Here is a 21,028-nt window from a genome sequence, read left to right as displayed (position 1 = left end):
CCTATCAAATTCCGAAACATTTACGGTTACTACCAGTTAGGACTTAAAACGTAACTACCTACTATGTTACTCTTGTGTAACCGCAATGACACTTTCTATCGCTTCTGCTAGTATTAGGATCGTCTTCATGGATTCATAACTTGTATTGTTTACGCCCAGTCACGTGTATATCCTTATTGATTAGTTCAAATTCCGCAAAAAAATAAAGCTTCGTTGACGTTTTAAGGGTTCTCTGTTTGTTGAGAGCGCGAAGTCAACGCCCACGTAGGCATGAACCATACCTATGCTGAAACACGAAAGACAGAAGAAGATTTGTAAATACAATAATTATCCTTTGTTACAATATATATAGTTAACATTATTTTCGCCTGTTGGTATATCTAGTGGCTAAGTGCCTTTTACGCTATTGTCATGTCAGTTCGCTGTTGGTAATTATGTAACCTATCATTGGATTGTGGGTTTTCCGTAATATTTATACAGAACCGACCTCGTGTAATTGGCTCTAATGCCTACGCTGTCCGATAGGTCCTTAATGAAGTCAACTGATTAATATAATCAAACACAATGCATATGGAAATCGTACGTACTAGAGTATAGTTATTTATTGACCCCGACCCTTACAATGAAGGTCATACCGTTAAGCGACCTGACGCAAATATATGCCACGTCCATTGCCTCAATGCTTAGACGATACGAAAACACGCGCACACGATAATGTTCGAAGACAGCCGCTATCAACGGAGTGATACCATAAAGAGCTTACCTAGTTCGCCGCAGCCCAAATCGATCGTCCTCTTGTGCAGTCTAGGGAGCTAGGCGAGTTATAGATTATTATGTTCTGTGGAGAGACAGATAACCCAGTATGTAATGTTTATAGTAGAGTAAATCTGTTAATCATACATAATAAGCGTGGCAAAAACACATTGTTTGCTTGATGATCATAGAACTGGAGCAATCAATAAGCGATATATTTGGTGAAGAAAACACCGGCAACCCGAATGAGGTTGAACCTAATTTGAAATGGATATACCATACATTAGTAGCATTGTATTTTTTGATGTATTTCTGTGTTGCGTCCCTGTTTGATATTCGTTTCTATTGGCAGGCCTTGACTATAATACGTTGCTTTGTAGTAGCCAGTTATTTTGATATAACCGCGCATACAATCAACCCTATGATTGTTATTGGTCTGTCACTAAAATAAAGGCATATACAAAATATTGTTTTTTCGTTTCTGCCCACCCAAGCATATCAGCCATACTTTGAACGCGACAAACACATTCTAACCTACTTGTTCATATTACTACTTTACATATCGTATTGCTTCGTAATCTTCTTATCACTGTAATTGTCGTAAGTGTTTTTTTATTGATTCCCATATCCCGCAAGAATTTCTGAAACCATTCTTACTTTCCCTACCATGCCCCTCTACTAAGAATTTAGTCTCTCAAGATTACATATATATATATATATATCCATATAACTAACTAGCTGGCGTTTGCTTTTCAATTGACCTGCTGGTCAGCTGGCTGGCCAACGGTTTCCCCAGTGGCCCGTCGCCCGGTGGCGGAGATATTTTCTTCTTTTCAATTAATTTAAATAAATGGATGTGATGTATTGATACACACAGGGTAGAACAAGGCATCAGGTTCCAATAGCCGTTAATCGATGCTGCTAGTCTCGACTTCCTGCGTCGAGCTGGGATCTTCTCACTTGAGGAAAGAAAAGTCTCCACAGTGCATCGTATGCATGGCCGTATCATCATTATCGATCATCCACCATCAACAAAATCGTCCTCGTCAGCAGCTGTAGACATCGCAGTTGGCCATCTTTCACAGTAGCAGTACAGGAAATACATGTAAATGTAGTAGCAGAAGAATCTTTGCTGCTTTTCCCATGTGACCGGATCAAAGGGGCAGGTGCGGTCGGATACGCGAAGGCTGGTAGTCACACCAACATTCGACGCGCATATTCTTTGGCGCTATAATGGCTGCAGTCCCTGAAGGTGGCAGCGGTGAGAGCTTCGTCGTCAGACTCTCAACGTTGAAGGTTGAATGGTCGAAGCTCTGGCCACTTCGTAGATGTATTTATTAGTTCTTGAGAGTAATTCCTTTTGCCCCCCCCCCCCCCCATATCTTTCTGGCTTACTCCACCTGTGGATGAACTGAGATTTCCCTCCTGGAGGCTAAATTGCATTATGAATATCATTTTCCGCTTAGGCGAGTCCAAGCGTTGCCTTCAATGAGGACTCTACGGAGGAAAGGGACGCAGGGGAACAAAAACCGTTCACACGGATCATTTTGTGCGAAAGATGATGTAAAACTATTACCTCATTGGAGCTATCAGCCAGTACCACTGGCCGAACAACAGAAAACGAGTGCACAGTTGATTCTCGTGCATATAAAGCATCGTATGTTCCTGTAAACAAATCATGAATGATTATCTGCGAGACAACAGCATATTTAACGAGAATTCTATCTGATAAGAAATTCCGCTTATAGCATGTAGTAAGAAATCTTATTTGTGATAAAACATCTATATCATTATCGTTAATTCGTCAGGCTTTGCAGTGTGGAACACTATCAAGTCGTACCAGAGTAAAGGTTCTCATAAGTCACTATAATCGTTGAAACACGTCGATGAGCTCGTTAAGAAACAACCGATGAGTTTGCTAAGTAACGAGTTTGCATAATAAGTTGGTCGGTCCTGAAGGTCTGTAATCTATTCTAGATGCAAGGGGACTTCATCTGGCCATATTATAAGCAATAGAATACTTTCCTTCGTGTCTTTAGTAGGTAATCATCGTACCTACGAAGTTGTGGTCCTAAACCTTGAGATCATCGAGCGCAAGTTCGCTGCTCAAGTTATAGTATTACAGTATAACTGAAATGGCGACCGCTATCACCAACGCCCATTATCATCGGTCGTTTACTTGCGTTATCTCATTACTACAGGATATTAATGTGTTTCAATCTGACGAATGTTCAGAGTGCTGATAAGTCCAGTACCAATGACACGTCATCGTCAGCGGATATTGATGACGAAGATCGGAACAAACAGACAAAAGTAAGTTTTCTCATTGGAGGAACCCACCCTACCTGCCTGCTCCGTCCTTTGCCCGCTTCGCCGAATCCGCCGCATCCTTGAAGACCGCAGACCGATTTTCACGGCGTTTAGTCTTCTTCATCGAATACTTCAACCGACGCATAGCGTATGCCCATCTCCCCAGCTCCACTTGTCGTTCACTCCGTACGTCCTCCATGAACTCCCACATCGATCTCCTGTGCGACGTCGGTTCATCGGCGTTTCCGCTCAATCGATGACGATACGAGGCTGACTGTTATTCGTACAGCGTTACCGCGCGAGCTTCTTTTCTGATAGAGCGCTTGTTAACGCAGCAATTTAGGGCGGCGGTGGCGGCGCTGTGGATTAAGAGATCATATGAACTCACTAGCTGCCATTACTGGCGACGCATACTGCACCTATCGGATCAGATAGATCTTTGACGAGAATCGTGCGCGAAACGAGACCGACGAATCCCGATAGTCGGCTCGAACGTAAAAGTGGATTCGATAGTGCGTTCTTATACTGTGCCTATGTGTGTGTGTGCGTGTGTGAGTGTGTGCGTGTGTGTATAGGCTTGCCGAAAGTTTGTCTTTGTCGTGAAAAATCACACGTACTACTGCTCTGATCAGATCTGAGACAACAAAGAAAGATTCATTTCAGAGAAGTCTAATAGAAATAAATGCGTTGGAGCAAAATGGCGAAAATTCAAACAGTCATAAGGAAATCTAATTTTTTTTTGCCCAAGTAAAGAGACCAGTAGTTCAAATTAACTACGCCAATAACCAAATCTATTATATAGTTTTTAACGGAAAATATGATCGTCCTTTGTGTTGGCTTGTGTTTAGTTCGAAGCGTACTCGGCGTGTTCACAGAATCACAGTTCCTAGCTAGGCTTATAATTTTGGCCAGCAAACGAGGCGATCTTGTGCAAAAGTCACCTATTAATGTGTACCATGCAATTACAGATTTTGGCGGCCATCAAGGATAGCCGTTGGCTAGTGTTTAGGAAAGCGACTAACCCATATGAATGCATTTCCAATGGCTTGTATCTAGCTTCGTGTTTTTAAAGAAAATAGTGATTCATTCTAGCCTCTGCCTTTAAACACAATAGTTCTGATGATACCGCTCGACGTGTTCAACCGCCTTGACCATCGTGTACTTATCTGCGGGCGAAAAACTTGCCTGTGGGAATGGGAAAGTTCTTGAGGGTACAAGTTCAGTAATGGAGAACCGTTACAAGTATGAGCTTAGTAGAGATCTATAAAGTGCTATCTCATTTCGAGAATCTATCTACAATACGTCCTTTGCTGACGTATGAGTACTGTAAAATGTACTTGGCTTCACACAGAAAATATACAGGGTGGTGTTAAAAAATTCGTAGATTTACAAAGTAACAATATATATGTTCTTGAGCTTTAAAGCTATATGTATTATAGGAGATAGTAAACTGGTTCGTCTCATTCAGATCAGTGGGCAATCATTGATAAAAGTAAAACAATAGAAGATCTATAGTCGGAGCCGAACGCACGCCATCGCGTGTCACTTCCCCCGCCCTTCATCCCAGTATCAAAATCTCCTCAGAGAAACTACATATCGACCGTCGATAGCTAAATAGGGATGAAAGGCAGCATTATTTATAGACACAGTCTTCGCTCACAATATTATTAAGACCGTATTTGTCATGCAGTGACCAACAGGGTGACAGTTGCTTCTCACTTTTATACATATGCAATACATATTCTAGTATATACCGATGTGGTATCAAACTTTTAAATTTGTCTCTTGTAATTACACATAATCTAACCCTGTTCTTTTCGCTTGTATCCTGTCTTCGGCTCTGCTTTTTCATCCCGTTGTTTTTTTCCGGGGAAATAATCGTGCCCATAACAATCATCTATAGACTAGCATGAACGCATCGCGAAGACCCTTATTTGTTGCTCTCTGCAGATGTCGTCTCTTTCGCCGTAGTCGGACTTTGCCTTTCTCATCTTCGACGTAAATCTTATATATAGCTGTGTACGCATCGTGTTTATATTGCATCCACGTCCCTTCCGCATTCGACTGTCATTCTTTTCTTGCCCTTTTTTCGTCGCTGCCGCTAGTTTCTCCGTCCTTGATATGCCTACGCCGCTACTGATTAGCTTGATAGCAACAAGTTCTATCAAACTATTGATGGCCGTACTGGGATAAGCGCAGGACATAATAGGACTACCAACCAACGGAGTTTTTTTTGTTCGCCTGCTTATATGCTTAACCAACCGTTGTGGCACCACCGCAGCCACAATCAATATTAACGCCGAGTAATATTAACTTAAGCTTAGCGAAACAACGGCAGCTAGAGCTATCAAATCATCAGTAGAAACTGGGGGCACGGAGGTGGTATAAGGTGTAGGTACTAACGGGGGTGCGAACAATAACGTCGCGAAGGTACCAACGTCCGGCAGCGTTGCGTACGAAATTAAGAGAGGCTAGTCACTTGAGCATAAAGAAAAAAGGAGGGTAAACAGCAGAAAGCTGCAGAACGTTTAGAACGGGGTCAACGGGACAAGTAACCGGGACAGAAGCTTGTGAAGAAAAATGATCCAAGATCACCAAACGTCAAGTGAGAGCGAAGGGACGAGATAGGAGTCTCACACGGGTGAAGTAAATCAGCCAGAGGCGCAGCGGCGGCGAGGGGGATTCGTTAAGCGATTAGACTTTTGATAACATCCTATAACCTCAAAGAAGAGACGATGAAATGAGTAAATATTCAAGTTAGAAACAACAACGGCAAAAATATAGAGGAACAGACGAAAGTGTTGGCAAATTTAGAGTGTATGCTTCTGAACAAAGAAAAATGTCGTGGATAACGACGACAATGGCCAGTAACCCGACTAGGCAGTGAATGGTGAAATCTCGCAGGGAAAAGTCAATATTTCTGCAATTACATCTCTAGCTGCTAAACCGATGAAGACCAAAAAGGCTGTAATGGCAAGGATGCCTATTACGAAACTATAGTAGCTATATACGTAACTACATGCTTAATCTATTTGCGAGAGGTACTAGCATTTTTATTTTTCGGTCAATATTCTCGATGGTACTTTTTCTGTACTAACTGCAGGTAAGCTCCAACGTAAAGGTACATTAACTACACTACAATTATTTCAGTAAGATATTTAGGTAAATCAAGGATACTCTAGTTTAGGAAAAAGGTTAATACATTCTTCTATTATTGGGTAGGCGACTGACTTCAATGACAAGGTGTAATCACAAAAATTGATGTCCCTAGGAAGTGCTGAATAAGTTAAAATTCTGCTGCTTCCAGAAAAAAAAATAGCCCACACAGATAGATAACGCTTGAAATGAGTTAGAGGCAAAGTTATACAAGTATCTCTGTGTAATATATGATGAACTGAGTGGTGCTGTCTCCCTAATCGGAAATATGACAACAATAGGAAAATAATTAGGCCTTCTTTCAAATGAGGGTTCATAGACCGTTCTAAATATGCCAGCTTATAACAGTTGCGTCGAATTTTGAAGATGTTCGTCTGTTTCTTGTTACTCCACCGTTAAGGCGTTTCTTTGTCATTGCAGAACCATCGTGATCAAAGCTATCATAGACCATTGACAAGCGACTAACTCGTCGGAGGCTGCGGCTGACGCTTGGCACACTATCTGAGCGTAATGGCTGCGCTGCCGTTCACCATCATTGGCTTCACGTCGACTGGTGTACGTCTATTTATTTATCAGTATGGTCTTGTGCACCAGCCTTCGGCCTTACTGCTAGGCGCAACGTAGCATTATTCTTGTAAGATCGCGTCAATAGCATCGTATGTCTACTAGTTTTGCTATGAAGAAATAGATAACAACAAAAGAAGCAACATGATCGATGAGGTGTCGATGCATCGATTGGTTCTGTGCGGGTAGGAGAAGATCTACACAATTTATGGCTGATCAACAAAGCACTATTAACGTCAAAACTACGTATTTAGGTTAAGAAAGTAGCTGTTAGGCTCCAAAGCAGGACGCTATTCGCTAGCTCAAACAATCAACTCTGCAAAAAGATAAGAAACACTTAGATGAATAAAATTCGCATTATTTTGAATTCGAATAAACGCTTAATCTGAACCGGCACATTTCTATTGTGGTCTGCTTCCTGTGCTAATTGACAATAGAGGTGTCTTATTAGGAAAAATAAAGCTATATATATGTAAATACCTGGCATGAGTCTTCTGTAATCGGGAAAGCGATATTTAAAGCACCAAATAACTTGGAAGCTACGAGTTAATCGTGAACGATTGATATTAGGTACGGGTACGAATATGTTAGTTAGATATCGTGCTTATAAAATAAAGAACACGTCAAGTAAGCCCATTATTAACGATTGCTTTTCTCTTAATATGCCCTGCGCATATAATACAAATCAGTATTAATTTGTTAGTGAAGCTCACGAGTGCTTGGTTAAATTTAAAAAAATAGTCTAGGCGCCTTCATGTATTATTAAGGAAGCTTCCTATCGTAGAAACTGACGAAATAGCCTGAATTGACAGCTTCTGCATTGCACGAGTGTTAGTCTTGCGTGGCACACGCGTATAGACGTATGAAGACAGCTCTCTGTATTTTGTCATATGCATTTGCCGCAGTCTTCACAGAACTGAGAGATACAGCACCGATTCGATATCATGCCCTGCAGCACGCCCTCTTGGTAAACATTATTCGTTCATTAATATACGGTCTAAAATGATTCCATTCACCGAAGCGTCGTCATAATAGTTAATACCTTAACGAAAACAATATATCCAGCCAGACCACAGCCAAAGCTAAAACGACAGGAGTCTATCCTGCGATGTCGCAGTGATCGCCACCGTCGAGGCTGTCCGCAACGCGAACCGCCGCGTTCGAATTTAGGCTCCGCGTTGGCATCTACCGAAAAGCAACACAAACTACTCATGAAGTCTCAATCCCTAACTGCTGCCCCTGTTACCGTAACCGTTTCCGCCGACATGGACGTAGACGTGAAGGCGATCATGCACTTTGCGAAAGTTGTAAGGTGGGGAGTGAGGAAGGAGAGGGGATATTGTCTATAAACGCCCTGCGTAGGTATCCGCTGTTCGTGGCAAGTATGAGTTACTCAGTATTCTTTATCATCAGAACTGTTCATGTTAGCAACATCAGCAGGCCGTATTGGACTGCTTAGCTTTAGGCTAGTAGAGCCAGCGATGTATGTGCAACGAACCAGATCGTTATCGAAATTACTAATAATGTTCGGATAAATCCGAGATAAATTTACCTCGTTTCTTATTTCTCTGCTTGACCGCAGCCTGATCCTTCGCTTTCTTCTTTCCTGCGGATGCTACTGGCTCGACGCTGACCGCCATGGTCGAAAGCGCTTCCATAATCAGTATCGCCATCATCGTCTTGAGGCTAACACGCTAACGACAGTTGGGTTGGCGGGCAGGTGGTGAAGCCGCGATCGAACGAGCTTCAAACCCAGCGCAAGCCGGTGCCAGACATATCTGTCTGGGAAGCAACTGTGCGTACATTGTCGGCAGCCTAAGTTGGCAAGTTATTGCAAACCACGCACGACAGAATAAAGAATAGCAACGCGTTCTGTAGAAATATTAATCTTCCTTCGGCATCCGTTCGGCTTGGGTTTATCCGTAAGTTAAAAGTGCAGTTAGTGAAAAGTGGACGACGATAGTATGATCCAATAAGACGCGGCGACGCTATGATCCATCCTGTCGTCTGCTACTCGTCACAGCCACCACCGTTGCCGTCCGCTGGCGGTGTTGATCGTACGAATAATAAAATTGATTGCTGTACATTGAAACAAATTGTGACGGCGGTCGAAGTAAATAGTAGCTCTAGGGATAGGAGTTGAGACCGTAACACTGACTTAAGCAGAAAAATGTAGCATGTAGACGCTGCTGGATGAAATCAATATGAGATATAATAGGATCGAACATGATTATTAAAGCTAGCGGCAAAAGGCAACAGGCGCTCAAATAAATGCTAACACTTTTGTGCGTATCGGAGTTTGCCCCTTCTGTGAAATAAGGTAAAAGGACACTGGAGAAACTGAAAGGTTCTGTAAATGAAAATTACTTAATTCACTACAATTAAATCGCGTCTGCCTGAACAGATCTAGGCTACTATAATCTAGTACGAAGAGCAAGGGCTTCACGTAAACGGCCAATTGTGAAAATCATTTTGAACCTTTTGCTTAGTACAAAAATAGTGTAAGCATAGGGTTGGAAAAACAGCTCTGTACGCATATAGTTGTTCCCTATGTCCTTATAAGTACCCGTTAATTTTCAAGCGATGCACAATAAAAACATAGATACATGAGCTTAGTAGTATTACTATTAAGTAGTCGCTTAAGATCTATGTACTAGTGTATGTGCGTTTTTCACGCTAAGAAATTAAATTATAATCAAAGAGTTTGCGGGACGACCAGGACTAATTTTTTTCAGTCAAACATACGAGCGTAAGTGTCTTCCGTTTCAAGGACTGTTTCTAAAATCTAATGCCATCGATAGACAGTTCCATCGATAATACAATGTTAAAGCAAATAAGTACGTTTATTTTTTCTGTGATATTTAAAAAGGGGCCACTTATTGACAAAAATCGCCGTCTAATATGAATTAAAATAATAATTATTGTACAAACATACTAGAAGTACTTTTTACCCTTAGCGCTTTTGAAACGGTCAAGTGAATGAGCTGTCACTATGAAACGTTACGGTATCTACAACTGCCAAAGCAGTAAAAAAAAGGTGTAATGAAAAGTTACCTATAATGCTATACGTGGCATAATGCAATAGAGCTTGAAGTTCTAGGATAACGAGGTATGATCCAATGATTGTGGACCGACATTAGGGTCGGTTGGACCTGTGACTTTTCTATTTCATCCTACTGATTGCCCCTACCTCTGGCCTCTGCCAGCTTCAGTTCTTCGTTGCGCTTCGTTGAGGGCAGACGATGCCCTCGTGTCGAAATCCACCAGGCGTGGCCTAGTAACAATCCACAATCTGTTCTCCCTTTGCAGTGTTTACTATCCCTTACTGCTTTCTATAATTTTAGCAGTAAACAGGTTCGGTTAATGTAACTTGCCCCGGCAGCTCTAACTCGTGAAGTGTTACAGTTTGCCGGTCGGGGCAACGGGAGAGCAACTGCATTAATAATGCCGGCAGCAGTAACGGTGATGGCGGAGGCGATGTCAGAAATTACGGCATCCGACCAACGTAGCAGCGAAAAGCAAAGCAACACGCAAAAAAAATCGTTTGTATCCGAATTTACGAAAAAGCAAGTCATTCAGGTTAAATATTGACTGAGTGTGATGTCTCTTCTGCTATAGCTTGGCCAACTTGCCTCCATTCAACTAGAAGTCAATGCTGAAATGTAGCATGTCGCTTGTTGTTTTCGTTGTTGTTGCTTCATCAGCAATATCGTCGACACCAGCTCCCGTCGTGGGTGGTTGCGTACACGACGGAACAGTCAGCGTGGCACGAGGGACGTCAGAACGAGTGACTGCTGGTAGACGCCAGTGGCATTTACTATTACATATTGTTGTTGTCGAAGCTAAAGTTGTTGATTGCTCGTCCAGAAAGGCGTTCTTCGTACTGCAGAGTTGAATGAAATAAAGTCAAATATTATATATACGGATAGATAGTGGAATGGTGATTTCAGGAGGATCCATGACTGTCGCAGTGGCAGGGTCGGTATAGCGAAACGGATTTTGTTGTTTCGAAGGCAGCAAAAGCAATAACAAAAAGTTCAATTCTGAACGAAGTCGGCATTTGCCTATACGATATGTCGCTTGAAAGCTCTGAAGAATGATTCTATCCAGAGTATGGAATGATACTCAGTCGAATCGAATACGTCAGACAGATCGTCTTGCTACAAGAACATAATACCTCGTCCTTGAACCAGCCCTGAAGTTCTTTTTCAAGAGGTATAGTAAATAATTCGAAGCAGAATTATTCCTATTGGCGATCAACATAAGTAGTTCTAAAGAGAGAAATAGGCACTGGAACATCAGAAGCTTCAGAGTTGTCAGCCACCGTCGATACGACAAGCTGTTTACTGACTCTGAGTCGCTTGAGTTCAGTGTAGAGAACCGTAAAGTGACATGAGATTTCCTATGTACGTTAGATATGGGTGCAAAGCGTATGATAAAACATGCTCTAACTGCCCGACTTCACCCACTTTCAACTGAACAGAGTATTATACATCAAAATTTTAATCAATTCCTCTTAATTTCTTTTGCATCATAGATTTTTTGGCATTTCCAAAACTGTCGTAAGTGTGAATATTACTTTTCACAGGACGAGGTCTCACTCGGAAAGTGAGAAAAGTAGAGTATTCGTTTCTGTTATGGTCCGTTCTGTAGACCTATTATATGATGTGTCTTTATTAGGCAGCCTCCTGTTGACGTTACAGCCTTATAATTTCATGATGACTTGGTCCCATAGGCCAGAGGTTAAACGGTACCCCCTTTCCTCTTGCTCGGGTTTCCTCTTTTCGCAGACCAGCTCAATCTGTCCTGGTACGTGACCCGTTCATTTCGGCACCATTCGTTAGTCGCGGCTAGTTCGTTTCGAAATATGGCTGTAGTAGACAAAATGCAGCCGGCGGGTCTCGTTCGTCTTACGCTAATCCGCGTATGCTTGCAGCCATGCTATAATGATCTCCTCGGTGACCTAAAATAGGACACAGACTGGCGTCTACGATCAACCAGGTCAATCAAACTTAGCATCAATTATGTTGTTTGAGAACTGAGCGCTCTATGCCTGCTTACTTAGCGAAAACACTGAACGCGATGACATCGAGGATAACCGAAGAAAAACACATGCTTACACGGCTACAACGGCCTAGACACAGGCACAGAATCAAACGAAAGGGAAACTATGCGGTGTCTAGTGGCGGTGAAGGTTTACTCTTAACAGTTTTATGGTCATGGGGGTCTATCGGCATTTATTATTAAGTAGCCGCGAGTACGATGGGAAAATTAGCCTCAGTTTATTGTTGTTGTTGTTGTCAACAACAACAATGAGACAGATTCAAGCCAGCGTGTCCTACGTAACGTGCGGACAAAGACGGCAACAAGCACAACTAGACCCATCTTGTCGTACCATGACGATGGTGGCCATCCGTCCGACACAATAGACGAATAGGCCGACCGAGCCTGTGGTGATGAGGTCTAAGGCAACTGGAACGGTAACCCGTCGAGGACTCGCTCATTGAACACTCAGACAGCAGCACTGATCCATGCTGCTGGTACGGGTCGAAGACCAATTCATCCTTACCAGCAGTAGCGTTAACTATAACAGCAGCTACGTCAAGAACAGCTTCAGTAGCTGACATTGCGTCGCAACAACAATTTCTTCATCGACGTGAACCACCAACCCCAGATAGACAATACAAACATGACGCTGACGGCACAAACAGCAAAAACCGATAGGGGCAAGAAGCGAGCTAAGACAATCACTCTTTCGCTTCGCCACCACTGTTATTGTTGCTAACGCCATTACTTGTCTTTTAGCCGCTGGGAACTTATCGACGAATTATCCTGCCATATGTCACCGTGATCTCGGAGCGGGGAGAACTTCCGAAGAATGTTCAGGCGACAAAGAAAGGGATGCAGGAGGCATTTTCTCTCACCTAGGCGTGCGCTGTATTCCTGTGCCTCGCTGCGCGCGTGTGAACGTGCAGCAGAGAGAAAAAAAAAATGTTGTCCGACACACAAAAGCAGAGGAAAGACGAGCTATTATCTATCTGTCTATCTATCTATCTATCTACATATATATATATACATACGCAGCCCTAATAATAAGACGACTAATATGTGGGCAACTACCTTTACTATACACGTGCCGCTAAATTTTCAGAGAATATCAAGCAGGTGAGTGTGAGATGGCGTTACTTCATTCGGATGCCTGTTCCCAGATGTATTCCACTGCTACTGATAGTGTTTCAGAGTAATTAATCATGATATCGTAATGTTATCTTTCTCCTCTAATAGAGTGGCGACATACAGCCGATAACGGACATGCTGATCGGTCTATCCAAATTGAATCAAGTCAAATAAAAACCGATGACAACAGCATTGTTTCCCTTTGCAGCACCTTTTATTTCTAAAAATAGTGATAATAATGACAATAATAAACGTTTGTCTACGAGTCTCTCGATTTTGCGAGCTGGAACAATTGTCCCCACTTTCAAGCAGATGCCGTTCGTGTTATTTACTTTATCGTCGGGTGTCAGTTGTAACTAAAAAAACCCCACGAGAAAAGTCTCTGTTGACTCGCGTAAGGACGTAAAATGAAGCCCAAACCCACCTGGGTGAAAAAAACGAAAAGAGAAAATAATCAGTTGGGTTATGACGATGGGGAAAATGAGACGGTAAAGCTTTTTGAGAGTAACTTTCCACCTGCGCTTTTTGAATATATATATATGCTACAACAAAAGTTGGTTTACTCCGTATTTTGTTTTAGAGAATTGTACTCCTATATCAGAAAGTGATTATATGATTTTTATTTTTCAGTTGATTATTTTGTGACTAAAAATAATTTTATCTAGGTTAGGTTCCACTACGAACGGTGCTCCTCTTTGTTCCCGCCGCAGCTCAGATACGTTGCCTTTTCAAGAGAACCTTACAATCGCCTCGGCCGTGCTAAGCTTACGCAACGGTCTCTAACCACAAGACAGTGAGATTCTTTTGACGATAGACAACAGCCATTAGGCCTGTTGGATGTGGGGAATCTGAATATATATACACGTGTGTATATTTAGTATTGTCCTTAATAATGCTTCTTAGAGAGAAACAAAAGTTGCTGAAAATTCCGCATATAGAAGCGGAGTAGGATTAAATTCTTTAACCGACAGAAGCCGCAAGTGAGTTATGCATCAGCTGCCATCTCGTCGAGTGTTGACAGGATTTCGTCAATACCCCAGTTCAGCAATAGTTGTCTCATCAATGCTACAAACCTCACAAACATCCCTATTCCCGCTTTGCTATTCGGTAGCCGGGTCCGTTCTTGGCCATCTTCCCACTAGTCACTATATGTTAGTCTCAGACAATGCATGTCTTCCAAGGCGTATCACCTACGATATCCTTATATGTTCCCACTGCGTTGCAAATAGCGACGAAACGATAGCTGTCTCTGTTTGTCTCGGGTATCGTCATCGGAGACCATCATGTTGAGTTTCGGCGATGTTTATGGCACATTAATAGCCTTGATTGACAGTCGATAACTCGACGCACGAACTGTGCGTCTCCAGCCGTTTTCGACCGACAGACAAATGTCTTTCAGACATCCCTCCCTCATTGGCTTCTCATCGTTTTTGTAGACCATGGAGAGCTGTACATCGTGTGCTAACTACAGCTACAGGGTAGAATGTCTTCTGTTGGCGTCCGCCGTTGTTATGCCATCGGCATTTACTTCGTTGTTCTTTCTGGTCCTGTGCTCGCTATTATGGCCGCTTCCCCGAAATACACGACGAAGTCATGCAGTAGAAGCAGAGGTCTGTCCGCCGCCGCTGCCGTCGCCGCCGCCGCCGCCGCCGCCGCCGCTGCAGCCGCGGCAAAACAGCAACAGCCGGCCGGGCCCGCCCGGATCACTTAAGTTTACGGCCGTGCCACCGGAGTAGAGCTCGTGATCGTCCCAGTCGCACACTGTTCTCGTTTGTGCCGCTGTTAGCGTCGTTATTTCGGCTACCGTCTTCATCGATTCCACTCAAAAGTACACAGAGTATCGTTCTGGCAAATCGGTACGAGAAAGAGAATAAAATGTGCGGGGGGTGGGGGATCTCAGGCTGCTATATTTTATGCTGCAACAACAACAACACGCATAACAGCGCAGATGACAGAAACGGTAAGTATTGTCGATGCATCGAGACAGACAGCGCACTGTAGCCGCACATGGGGCTTTAGAAAACTGGGAACGTCAGCAGTGGTGTCGGTGGAGCGGCATCAGTAGGGTGTTGCTGATTTGAACTTGTCAACATGTTGTAGACAGGTCAAGTGACTGAGTCGGTCGCTGATCACTGAATGGACGCGTTGATAGCAATGACTAAAGATGGTATTAACGACAACCGTAGAGTTTCGACGACACATACAATAATAACGACACCGGTAACAGAGTCGACGAAAAAAGGCTGGCAGAAGGCTCAAGCATACATTGTGAGCGGACACCAAGGAAGCAGAAGTGAGAAACGATCAGAGAAAAGGAACTTCGCTATGAAGGACAAAAGATTGAAAAGTGATTAAAAAAGGGCGACGACAATGCCAGTAACACGAAGTACGCAGCATCATTCCAATTGGCGCGGCTTCTGCTGCTAGCGGACTGCCGTGTGATTGGTCCCCTATTGTCATGAAACGTTATCAAACTTTATTACACAGTTGTACGCCGTTGGCTGTTTGTTTCCGTCCAACATATACATACCGTAGCGCTGCGTGCATGCTCGTGGACGGACAATATTTACTCTCGCTTATTTCTCCCTATGCCTCATTACCACACACATGCAGACAGACCGACGGCTAGCCACATACGCAGACGAATTACATATTAATGCATATACTCGACAGCAGCAACAGCGTCTAACACATACATACGTACATACACTCACGTACACGCAGATAGACGCATACGTATGCAGTCAGCGTGCTGTAAACCCCACACAACTTGACTAACCGCAAAGTGAAGACAATACCTTTTAAATTGTCGTACTCACTATCGTCGTTGCTATTTTTTTCCTGCTACTGTGGATATACACTCGCAGCGCTCTGTTATCAGGGGTGTGATGCTAGGAATGATAATGAGTCATCCGATAACAAATAAAACAGGAAGAGAAAGAGATGCAGATAACGAAACATAGAGAGGGATTTGTCGATACGACGGGAAGTATCAGCAGTTGCATGGTCTGCTACTAGTCTCGTTCGGGCACGTCATGTCACCTGTACTACTGCTAATGCAGACAAAAGCCTCAACCAGAATCTCGCAAAAACGACGAATGATAGCCATCCGATCCCAGATCATCATTTCCTTACGGGTCGTCTCTGGCCATTTCATTCTTTTCCCGCTTTTTAGCAGCTCGCCTCATCTGTACTGCTTACGGTAGTACGCACAAGACATACTCATATGACGATAGCTGAGGACTGGGACGTCTGAGAAGATGGACACGCACATATAATAAGACGTATAGTAATAGCCGTGATCGCTGATTCTGTTATATGGTGACCTAGCGACGTGGACAGCGAGGTATATTGCTGTTGCTTATTATGGTGCTATCCGATGCCGATAATAACCATGAGAAAAAGCTGAACCCCACTCAGATTGATACAATGAAAATTATGCTACTGTATATGAGCTGCGGCCTGTGAAGTCGTGAGTATCGGACGATTAAGTCGGCCTGAGACTGCCTATTATTATGGAAGCGTCAATGGAACAATGGTTAGTGATCACTGTTTCAGATCCGCTCTATATGGCGCACGATTGACTGTTGCAACTGGCGCTTGACTACTCGAACGAAATCAAGGTTGCATTTATACGTGAGCATCATCCTGGCTAAGTTTACCATATAATTTATGTTTCAGGTATTCGATTCCATCAGGAGCGTTCACAGGCGGATAGTTTCGACCTATTGTTAGATCGTACGTTATCATTACGGCAACATTACGTGAATCATTATGGCAACATATCGTTGCTATGCTGTCAGATTAGTTCACGCCTTCGTACCAAGACACCTACGAAACGACAATTTTTCTTTAATAAAACACAATGACGGATCAAATTATTGCAAACGTTCGACAAAATGTACCTCTTTAACTTTTCGATAATTCATCTATCCATTGAATTCGCTTACGTTTCACCGCAATTGGTTATTGTCCATGCGCGTATTATGAACGGTTACTGTAGGACCTAGTCTGAACAACACCAGCATGCTCGAAAGGCGTTCGAGTCGTCGATTCTCCTGACGATTAGTCTGAACGTAGAACTCGCAGGCAGAGGAATCCCGCTGCGTTGAAGATGGGAATCAGGCACGGAGAGGGGGAACAGACGGGGGGTAACTGGTTTTCTCTTCGTGAAGTGATGCGAACTCCACAACTGAGTTTTTCTTTGGCGATTTCTCACGTAAGATTTTGTCGCCGTCATCAACCCTAGCGTCAACAGCACCGCCATAGTCAACACCAGCGAATCAGTCGCCCAGAGATAGAGCACCCCACTGCCCCGAGAAAACAAATAGCTAGAAACAATAGCCGCTAATACAAACATACAACAGGTCGGGAGGCGCGATTGTTGCCACCATCAAAGAGGAACATTTTTTTACAAGGTTTCGACGGACGGGATCTTGCTGATTCCCCCTATTTTCATCAACACCACCCTCTACAGCTATAACGTAGATGCACCCAGTTAAGCTCAGAACCTGCGGGAACTTCAGTAAGTACACTAACAACTACGCTCAAGAATACTTTGTTTATGCTCGGCTCAGACCTACGTTCACAACAACGTATTTATAGGCAACGGAATGTTTGACTGATGGCTTCTTCAATAGGCTAGAGATCGCAAATTGAATAATAGCATTTTGATGATAAACGAATGAATGAGTTAGCCCTAAGGGGCATGAGCGTGTGTGGGAAAGAGTTCTAGGTTAGAAGACCTAGTTGTCGTTGCGTATTGCTAATAGAACCGAGTGCAAACTAACTGTTTGTCGATTCGAAATAAGCGATCTTGTGCGTATTCCTTTGTGCTTTACTTGGGTTCATTTTTCGTCATTTCATGCGGATGCAAGTATTCAACTTGAAGTTAGTGTTTTAGCATCTAATTCAGTCTTAGTTCAATTCAATTTGGCATTGACTGATTCCCAGTATAAGTAATCTCTTCGAGCTGAAATTGTTCAAGGGCTAGTTTCCCCGCGTATACGTTCCCGCGCTGTAATGATGGAACAGGCGTTGTACTAGCGCATATAAACCATTTCCTTCTTCACCTATGAGATGCTGAATGTATGAACACTTCGTTTGCCTTTTTTTTGTGGCACCTATTTACGATTGTGTTGATTTGCGTTGAACGGCGGCGGGGAAGGTGACGGCGATGGCGACGGGGTTGTTTCAGTGTGGAATGACAACAGAATATTGATGTATCATTGTACTAGTACCCTCGCAATTTTCTCAGTGCTTTGGTTTTTTTTTTTTGGCCTGAATTGAATTAAGCTCGCCAGCGGAGCCTGCTATCCTGGTTGAAGCAGACGTTTCGGAGAATTCGCCACGCCACGTCGAGGCGTGGTGGGTCCCTTCAGAAGTGTGTTAATGTATTCATCTTGCCCGTCGTTCTCGGCTGGTTTACTTAGACGGGACGGGCTGAAGTTGTTAACATCTGTAACGATGTCGGAGTCTATAGTTATTGAACAACTTAAAATTGACGAATTAGAGGCTCGCCTCTATAATACGTGCGCTGAAACGAAGTTTCATATCATTAAGCACTGAGGCAGACATACTGTTACCGTTTTTGTGTGAAAGATAGGTATACGTTTATATAAACTAAAGTGTATAGTGGATAATCAGACAGGAGGACGTAAAATCCATCAGAAAATATTTTGCCACTTATACACGTGATATATTATTGGCGCTAATTGTTCATGAGTATATTTATTAAGTGCGACATAATTTCTAGTCTGAAAACCAACTGTCCAGAGCAGATCCATTGACAGACGAAGCGAGTTGATATCAGACGTTAGCTTCTAGTTACAAGAACATTGAATTTTCTGCATTAGCCTAAAATGAGATCGGACGTTTTCGAATTGACGATCTGACACTGTTTCGTTAACTGAGACTTGGCTAGTTGCTGTTCCAGCAGGTACGCCCGAAGCGCTGCGGTATACTTTAGCCAGTTGGACTTCACTGTCAAACAACGGACTGGCAAGGGGGTATATCGGAAATCACGGGCTCTATCTTGGCCGAAGTGAAGTAACAGGAAGCGGTACAGAAGTACAGGGTAAGATAACAAAATGATCTAAAATCGTCACTAGGAGCGATCTCATCGGTGGATATGCTATAACATAACCGTCCTGAGTTAGACGTATTTGTCTTCGTTTCGATCTACACGTACCTCTACCATGTCGTTGTTTGTCGAGCAGAATGCAAAGATACATACATAATGTTTTTTTAACGCCCAGACAACGACAGTCGATTTCGTTCGTTTGTAAGGGAACCTCTTCCTTGTCTCGATCGTTAAGGCGTTACCGTTTATATACCACCGGGCCAATAACAATCTGTAGATAAGCTTTCCGTCTTTCGGTCTCGCAAATGCATACACATGCACACTAGAAATGCTTGTCGCTCTCTCTTCTATCTGTAATTGTCCAAGAATTGGAAACCTTGTTAATGTCAGTATTGTACCTGTGTTCCTACGGACAACTAGAAAATTGTCATAAAGCGGTGCTTTATGGCCGTCAGTTCAAAGCACCATTGATCTCGCATTGTTGACAGCCTGAAAACCATGTACGTACTTAGCTTCTCACTTCTTGATTACATCTCGCTACTTAATGACTATCGGAGCAAATGAAACAGCAGTTAGTTATAACAGCACTTTTCCTAAGCTCCATTCAGCTCATGGTAAACGCACGCATAAAAACATGCATGTAGTAGACTACAAGTACACTATACAGCCGTGGGCGGGAGTCGTGAAAGACCACTAGGTATCAGACGGGTAAAAAAGCGAATGTTCCGAGCTTCACGTTCGGTACTGGCGTTAAACACTGCTTGAAACATCATTCGTAAGGCCGCCATTTTTTCTACAATTGCTACTGCTGCTGCTGCTGCTGCTGCTGCTGCTGCTGCTGTTGCTGTTTTTATCTGTACACCATCATCAATTGACCTTCTATTTGTCGTGTGAGTGTACCAATGTGGTTTGTGTTTGTGTATAACGCCGTCTGTACGTGTAATTCTCGTGGCGTCTTCAGTTGAAGGGGCAGCTGCTATTGCCCGGGATCCCTGTCTGTTTGATAAAAGTGATGCTCGCCATGGTGTTTGCCGCCGTCGCTGGCGTCGTTAAAATCTACGCCGATCGGTCGCCGCCGACGACGACATAGTCTAGCAAGCGGCCAGTTGGACAATCTGAATCTTCCTTCTGTTTTCGTATCAGTCTCAGCCAATTCTGGGGATAATAGCCAATGTGCTGTTATTGGACTGGGCTGTTCATTGCCGTACTGCCGCATATTGCGCGACCCGATCTGGTCCTTCTGCCGCTCAGGCTCTTAGGCGTGGGGTAATGGGTGTTTGTCTGTACGTCTGTGAGCGGTAGATTTGTATGGACTACTGCACGGTCACATAGACACTCGGCGCTCTGTTCTCATTTGCTACGTACGACAGATCGTTGGGCCAAGCTACCAGACAGATCGACTACCTCCGAAACGAGTCGCAGGCACCAGTCGAACCGAAGAAATGAGGTATGACTACTATGCTACCGTTGCTGAGATGTACAGACCAGTCGATTGGAAATTTGCTGAAGGAGACTTATTTGACTGAGTTGGACACACACTGTATGCACGCTTGTGCACACATACATAGGCCCACCTTGTAAACTGTACACAAATAGGCGGGCATAGAAGCATTCTGAACCGGCGGGTAGGCGGGCAGGCAAATAGACAAACAGGACCTGCCGTGGCCTTCTTAACATCGCCCTAGTGGTAGCGATTTTGCTGGCGCTGTATTACCGCTACTGCTGCTTCCGTCATCCGCTACTAAGCACCTGCGTTTTCTCTAGCGTGCGGCTGGAGCACCAGTCTCTCACTTGGCCCGAGTGAGATCCGTTTAAACTCCCGCTGATTCTACTATTATATTTTGCTACATGTCAAGCTCTAGCCGCTGTCGGTATACGATCGAGTGCATCGGCGATCGGGACGACTGCGGCGAAACCAGACAATCAATAGCTAAAATAGTAATAGCAGAAGCGACAATATCATCACTTTGGCTCAAGTCCTCTTTG

At 43.5% G+C, this 21,028-nt stretch overlaps 1 protein-coding gene and 2 long non-coding RNA genes across 4 annotated transcripts in view; 1 reads left to right on the top strand and 2 right to left on the bottom strand.

Moving 5' to 3' along the window:
* Positions 1–578: 578 nt before the first annotated feature.
* On the bottom strand, positions 579–3,769 carry LOC147758867 (uncharacterized). The gene is made up of 3 exons (XR_015318905.1): positions 3,099–3,769; positions 2,330–2,418; positions 579–838 (listed from the first exon to the last, which is right to left on the bottom strand). It is a non-coding gene; the product is annotated as an uncharacterized LOC147758867 (long non-coding RNA).
* A 9,380-nt stretch (positions 3,770–13,149) lies between these two features.
* LOC147758866 (uncharacterized) lies at positions 13,150–15,553 on the bottom strand. Its single transcript, XR_015318829.1, has 2 exons — positions 14,034–15,553; positions 13,150–13,384 (listed from the first exon to the last, which is right to left on the bottom strand). It is a non-coding gene; the product is annotated as an uncharacterized LOC147758866 (long non-coding RNA).
* Positions 15,554–19,371: 3,818 nt separating this feature from the next.
* LOC111242872 (uncharacterized) overlaps positions 19,372–21,028 on the top strand; it is a 50,066-nt gene continuing 48,409 nt past the window's right edge. The window contains exon 1 of one of the 2 annotated variants that reach the window (XM_086976618.1): positions 19,372–19,542. The gene's annotated coding sequence lies outside the window, so the exon portion shown is untranslated. The remainder of the gene's footprint in view (positions 19,543–21,028) is intronic. The other variant, XM_022787789.2, reaches the window with a different exon arrangement.

This window comes from Varroa destructor, unplaced genomic scaffold, assembly GCF_002443255.2.
Source record: "Varroa destructor unplaced genomic scaffold, Vdes_3.0 BEIS01000001.1, whole genome shotgun sequence".
Classification (NCBI taxonomy): domain Eukaryota; kingdom Metazoa; phylum Arthropoda; class Arachnida; order Mesostigmata; family Varroidae; genus Varroa; species Varroa destructor.
This window is presented reverse-complemented; position numbering and strand designations above follow the sequence as displayed.